Source organism: Pteropus alecto, unplaced genomic scaffold, assembly GCF_000325575.1.
Source record: "Pteropus alecto unplaced genomic scaffold, ASM32557v1 scaffold20, whole genome shotgun sequence".
NCBI lineage: Eukaryota > Metazoa > Chordata > Mammalia > Chiroptera > Pteropodidae > Pteropus > Pteropus alecto.
Window position 1 is genome coordinate 32,736,392 of NW_006436298.1, and position 7,635 is coordinate 32,744,026.

Here is a 7,635-nt window from a genome sequence, read left to right on the forward strand (position 1 = left end):
AGGAAGTCCTCAAAATATATTTTATGAATGAATAAATAAATGAATAAAGTGAGATGCTATAACAAAAATACCATAGATTGGTAGCTTATAAACAGAAAGTTATTTCCCATAGTTCTGGATGCTGGAAAGTCCAAAGTCAAGGTGCTAACAGATTCAGTGTCTAGTGAGGATCCACTTTCTAATTCATAAATGGCACCTTCTAGCTTCCATCTCACAAACTAGAAAGACGGGACTAGAGAGCTCTGAGGAATCTCTTATAAGACCACAATCTCATTCATGAGGGCTTCACTCTAGTGACCTAATCTCCTCCCAAACGTTCCACCTCCTAATACCATCGCACTGACAATAAGTTTCAACATATAAATTTGGGAGAAACACAAACATTCAGGTGGTAGGGAGTATATCTTAGAAATAATGAACAACATGCATGATAAGATATTGAGAATATATAAAAGAACCAAATGGAATTGTATAAGTGAAAAAAATCAATTATCAAGAATGAATTCACTTTTGGGGGTTAACAACAGATTGACACAGCAGACTAATGAATCAATAAACTTAAAATGAATTAAAACTAAAACAAGAGAAAAGAGAGTCTCTGATCTTTGGGAAAATGTCAAACGGCCTGCATAATTATAATCTGGAAAGGAGAGGGAAGAGATAACAGGAGGAAATGTGTAAAGATAAAATGGCTGAGGATTTTCAAAAATTAATTGTAAGACATCAATCTATAAACCTAGGAATATCATCAAACACCTTAGGTAAATAAATTTTTAGAAAAATTACTAGGCACATCATAGTCAATCTGCTGAAAACTAAAGATAAAAGGCAAGTCTCAAAAGCAGCTAGAGGATAAAAGATAAATACAGTAAAAGGGGGTTCTTTTTAATAAAAACATTGGGAAGGTAGAACACAATCTGATAATATCTTTACATTGTTAAAAGAAAATAAAATATACACATAAGATTGTATACCCAGTGAAAATATTATCCCCAAATGAAGGCAAAATACAAAGACATTTGAACTAAAAATAAGGTAAAAGAATTTGTCTCCAGGAGACCTGTAAGTTCTTCAGCCTGAAGGGAAATGATAGTAAATGGAATCCTGATATCTTAAGAAAGAAATGAGGATAAGTAGAAAGGGAAATTTATAGGGGGAAAAGATAGATAGACAGATGATAGATAGGTAGATGATGAAAGATGATGATGATGATGATGATAGATAGATAGATAGATAGATAGATAGATAGATAGATAGATAGATAGATAATAGATAGATAGATAGATGATAGATAGATAGATAGATGATAGATAGATAGATAGATAGATAGATAGAAACTAATTAACTGGATAATTAATAGTGAAGTTGGAGCTACAGTATGTTGACTTCTAGGTCAGTAACTTTACTATTAATAATAGATAGATATAGATGATAGATAGATAGATAGATAGATAGATAGATAGATAGATAGATAGATAGATAGATACTTAAATTTCTTTAAAAGATTATGAACTATTACAAATAATAATTTCTAAGGATGTGTTATGGAGTTTATAGCATATGTAGCAAAGGAAAGGATATACTGTTGTAAAGTCTTTAACTGTGAAATAGTATAATATGGTATGAAAGGAAGCTTAAAACAACATCATTAGGAAAAATGCTAATAGTATAACACAAAGTGGTATAACTAAAAAGTCAATACAGCAGATAAAATTGAAAGCTAACAAAAGAAGCGCTCCACACAGAAAAGGTCAGAAAAGGAAGCAAAGGGGCAAAAGAACATGTGAGATAAATATACCAAAAACCTATAACATGATAAGAAAATTAAACCTAACCATAGTAATAATTAAATATAATGGGATAGATTAAACGTAAGTCCAAAATTTCCTTACTGGTTAAAAAGCAAGACACTACACACTTTAAATATAAAGACAGAGACTAGTCGAAAATAAAAATACTGAGAAAAAAGATATACCAACTTCCAGTTTCAGTTCTGAGAGAGAAAGAGTTTAGAAACTGTCAGTCCAATTCTTATACTCTTAGAAAAAGTTGGACAAATTGAAACTCAGTTATTTTTCTTGGACTCATCAGAGCACTAAGATTGCAGGACAAACACACACTGAAATCTGGAGAGTCTGGAGCATCTCGGGAGACAAGGTAAGATCTGCTTACCTGGACAGAAATGTTAGAGCCATAATATACAGGCTGGAACATTTACATGGTAATTTTGACAAGTTGCTAGAGGCTACATGTGGAAGATTAAAATAGTATAAAATAAATATCCAGGAGTCCATACTGACACAAATAAATGATTGAATAAATATATGAATAGGAGAAACAAATCTCCCATGCAGGAAATTCCAAATAATTTATATGAGTACTCTACTCTAAAGGAAGTAGAGAATACATTCCTATTCCAAAAGTATGGGCTGCACGTAGAGGACAGATGGAAAGGGTAGAGAAGGAAGAAAAAGAGAAACTTTATAGTGGAAAAACCTGACACATAATACATCATGCAGGTGCTGAAGATCAAAATTAATAGTGATAAATTCTGTGATAGTACATACTTTTGATAAAATGAAAATGGCAAATTCTTCTGTAGTTGTCCTGCCAAAAAGCCATAACCACAGCCTATTCATAAGAAAATCTTTAAACAAATCCCAAGTGAGGGACAGTCTACAAAATAACTGACCAGTAATCCTCAAAATTACTGGTCTTCAAACCAAGAAAAGTATGAGAAAGTGTCACAACCAAGAAAAGCCTAAGAAAATGTGACTTACATTTACAGATAATTTGAAAAGATAGTATAGAGAGTTACCATAAAACCATCACCCAGTCTCCCCTATCTTTATCTTTTTTTTACTATGATACATCTAACTAGATTCAAAATTAGAATTATATTTAAATACAACAAAAAACCCAAGAAGAAAGTGAATTTCAGAATGTCCTTATTGAGTGGGAGGAGATGCTGCTATTAGGAGAGAAATGATTGAATTAACAGGCCAAAAGCATGAAGTGAGGCCTGTAGAAATATTTTTTCCTCAGTTTTCCCAAACTAAACTTTATTTAAGGATTTTAGTATCTAGTAAACTAGCTGAGATGCTTATGGAATGGTGGGCAACCTGCACAGGAATAGACATCATGGGTGAGGAGGGTGCTCTTACAGCATAGGGAGGGACATGGTGGGAAGAATCATAAACCCAAGACCTAACCTTGGGAGGACAAAAATCCTAAACGTTTGAGAAGATGGTAAAGAAAATCCTTTCTCTTAAACAGAATACCTCTTTTCAAACAGCCAGGGGACATATTTCTTATAGCCTCAGTGGGGGTACATAAGCAGCCCAGATCAAATTTTATTGCAACAATATGCCACAACTAAAATGTATGAAAAACAAAAATCACTTTCAATATTCAACATGCAAACCCTAAACTCAAGAAAAATGTCATAAGATCATTCAAAAAAAAAATACCTTCAAAACAAAGAATATGTTAGTAATAGACTATTTTCTAATGATAAAAATCAATTCGCCAATAAGATATTAAAATTCTAAGTTGTATGCCCCTAGTGCCTTAGAAAATTATACCTTCTAGAAAATATACAGAACTTTAAAATACACATTGCAAAAAATTTATAAAACTAAAGAAAAAAAATAGATAAATCCACAATCATAGTTGCTGAAATTGACATTTCTCTTTCAGTATTCGGTAGAAAATTAGACGAAAAAACGTTAATAATGACAGGTTTGTATAGCACTATTGACCAACTTATTGCAATTCACATTTAAAGAACATGACATCCAAAAAATAGAAAATATGCTTTCTTTTCAAGTGTAATAGTACATTCAACAGGTTATACTTTAAGCTGGTCCATAAAACAAGTCTCAATATATATCAAAGGACTGAAATAAAATTAAATATGTTAACTTACAATAACAAATTTTATTAGAAACTAATAAGTATGCCATACTTTTTAAAAACCTCCAAACATGAGAGAGAGACAGAGACAGAGACAGAGACAGAGGAGATAGAGAAGGAGGAGGGTGGGAGGAGACAGGCAGGAAAGGATCACAAGGCAAATTAGAAAGCACTTCAAAATAGATGATAAAATATTAACAAAATATATATTCTACTGAGTCAAAGCAGTTCTTAGAAAGACATACACAGATTTAGATTTTTTTTTTTTTACGTTCTTTTATCATCTCTCTAGACTTCAGGGAGGAAAAGAGGGAAGGGAAGAGAAATAAGAGATGAGAGTGTTCTTATTTCTTTTTCCACAGCAAAATTATTTGAAAATTCCCTTTTTGCTGGTGTTATATGTGTATGTTTCTATCATCCTCTTTTTTTTTTTTTTTTTAAGGCAAGGCAACCCTTAGTTGATCACACAGATTGCAAGGACCTTGTCAGCTCGAAATCCCTTACTTTTTTATTTTTCACACCTGCAGCTCCTGGATCTTCCTAGGTGGTCTCCCATTCAGGTACTAACCAGGCCCAACCGTGCTTAGCTTCTGAGATCAGACAGGATCAGGCTTATTCAGGATAGCATGGCCATTGACTCTGTCACCCTCTTTTTTGTGATTAAATGGGCTAAGGTCATAACTGATGTTTTATTTTGTATTTTTATGAAATATTTCAAACATTTATATAAAAATAGAATGGTCATGAACATCCACTGTTTATTTTGGCCATGTACTCATAAACAACATTTAGGAAAATGATTTTACATTCATTTATATCATTTTTAAAGATATAGAAAGTATAATTACTATCAAAAAATATTCTATATGTCTTTTCGATTTAGTTTCTCTAATTCCCACCCCAGGTAGAATTAATATTAACATTTATCATGTTCACTCATATTTGTTTTTATTACATATTTATATATTCATTAATATTTTTAAAATATTGAGTTTTAATCTTCACATAAATGGTCATATTGAATATATCATTTTTGAGGTTGCCCCTTTTTTGCTCAAAATATTTTTTGTGAGATTTCACATATTCATTCATAAATATGGCCACATGGTGAGTTTCTCTAAAAGATATAGCTGGGTCATAGATTATGTTACTATCCATCTTGAAGTTGTCAAAAATGTCCTCTATTTCTTTACTACTCTTCAGAATTTGAAAATCCCACATATCTAATCTTGACCAAGGTTGCTCTTGCAAGACCGTTTATTTCTATTCTGATGGATGTGAAACAATCATTCATTGTGGCATTAAGTTGCAGTTTTTGGATTACTAATATATTTGGCATTTTCCATGTTTTATTGGACATTCTGATTTTCTTTTCTGTGAATACATTGTGCCTATCCCTTATTTTTCTTTCTAATAGATCCTATGTCATTCCTTTATTGATTTGTTGGAGTGCACATGTCTCTCAAACACTGATTATATCCCTTGGAAATAATTTCTTCTCGTGTGAAGTTTGTCTTTCTCTTTGTTTATGGTGTTTAAAAAACAGAAATATTTAATTTTAATAAATATTCTTTGTGTCTGGGCTTTTTAATTTATTTTCTAAGAAATCTTTTCCTAAACTAAGGTCTTAGTAATATTTTTTCTCAAAGTTTTAAGGACTTGCTTTTGACAATTGTTTTAGTCAAGTAGACATTTTATTTTTCTGTTGTTTGAGAAAGGGCTTTAAATTTATGTTCTTATATGAATCTTTATTTTTATCGCCACCAATTATTAACTACTCCATAACTTTTTTATTCATTTGCAATGCTACTTCTGTAATATATTATTTCAATATATGTGCAAATTTTTTCTCTATTCTATTTTGTGATTCTGTTAACTCCTGTCACTATCAGTACATACTATATTAATTACTAAAGCTGCAAATGAATCTTGATATCTAGTAGGAGATATCTTTCACATATTGTTCTCCTTCAAAATTATCTTACTTGTTTTCTGTTTCCCAGAGAAATTTTAGGATCATTTTAAAAGATTCTAAAGAACTATTTCAGTTTTGACTGGAAATCAAATTTATAGATTATTTAAGGGAAAATATGTATTCTCATGATATCAATTGGCCTTCCTATCTATATTATTTTTGATATTTAGGTATCTTCATATATTTGTAATTAGTTTGTAACAGTTGGTTATATTATTGCTTGGTTCCTTTCTACATATCTCATAGTTTGTTATTATTAATAATAGGAATATTTTCTATTATATATTTTGAATGAGTTATTAGTTTTGTATAGAAATGCTATTGACTTTTATGTCGACTCTCGTGTTCAATAGTAGTGCTAATTTCTCTTTTTGTTTTAATACTTTCTATGTAAAATTGAGGGAGGGTTCAATGTAGATATTTTGTTGAAAAATATGAACAGTTTGGTTGGTTACTTTCTAATTTCTATGCCTTTTACTTATGATTTATTCAACAATGCACTGGGTTTTAAGTAGAGAGTATGTCTAAATCATGGTGCCACCTTTCTTGATTAGTAGCCCAAGTAAAAAATAAGACCCAAGGGTGATTGAGTGTTTTAGAAACAGATTACATTTTTTAAAATTTTAAATTCAGACGGTAGTTATCCTTAAACATTTTCTCAAGGTAAGAGGAGAATGCTGAAGATGAGCTTTCTGTATCTTTTCATTCTCTCCCTAAGGAGGTAAGAAAATTATTATAGGTGGACTTGATTTCTTAAAAAGCGATTTTACTCATCTTAATAACCTATGTAATTTTCCATCATAATATATAGCAAGAAACAATAGGGGCCTTGAACCTGAGTGACATTTCTTTAAATTCACACAGAGCACTTGGTTAGTTTTCTTCGGTAATCAATTGCCCAATTTAAAAATTCTTATTTCACCTTCTCTTGAAAATCGGGAGATGAGGCAACATTAGGTAGGTACATATTACCATATGGCAGTATTCTAGCGGATTTAAATAGTATTTCCTCTTCAAATGGGGCGTGCATTCTCTTGTTTGCCATTATCTCAACTACAGCTTTGGCTTCTTTCATATTGAGACAATGTGTCACTTGACAATTTTTATCCCAGCTCACTTGCCCACTCGCCCTCCTGCCCTTTCTCTCTCTCCCAATCCCCCGCCTCCCGCCTTTTTATTATGACAGAGTCAAGAAAATCAGCTTCTTTCATTTCTACTTCACATCTGCTATATGCATTGAATGTTCTAACCCTCTTGTAGGATTTTCTTATATAAAACACTTCTCTTTTACCAAACCTCCTCCTTTCTGAACACAGATAATCCAGTTCAGTGGCAGCATGTACCCTTTTGGAATCCATCCAATTCTGGTAGAACATACCCTCCGTCTATCTAACAACACACATTTCCCCAGTTTCTCAGTCTCTACTCCGTTCTAGTTTAATCAGTTTCTCATGTGACTAACTTTTTAGTAGTTCTGCCTCTGTACAGCTGACCAGAAACCCTGATTTGTTTTTGCTTCTGTGCTCTGGTTATTGGTGGTGACCTGGGAGATCCCATTCATTCAAACAACAGCTGCAGTTTAACTAAAGTGCATAAGGCTTATGGACCTACTCTTTCAAATTTGAAATTCTCTTGTGTTCATCCAGGTTGTCTCCTAGAATGTGAATTCATAGGAAGCTCGAATATGAGGTAGCTTTTCTCATAAGGTTATATATTTTGCCTGTTATATATTTCATACAAAAGGA

The 7,635-nt window shown here is 32.0% G+C and overlaps 1 pseudogene; it reads right to left on the bottom strand.

The window, feature by feature from the left end:
* Nucleotides 1–4,433: 4,433 nt before the first annotated feature.
* Nucleotides 4,434–4,553, bottom strand: LOC112480982 (annotated as a pseudogene).
* Between the last annotated feature and the right edge of the window lie 3,082 nt (nucleotides 4,554–7,635).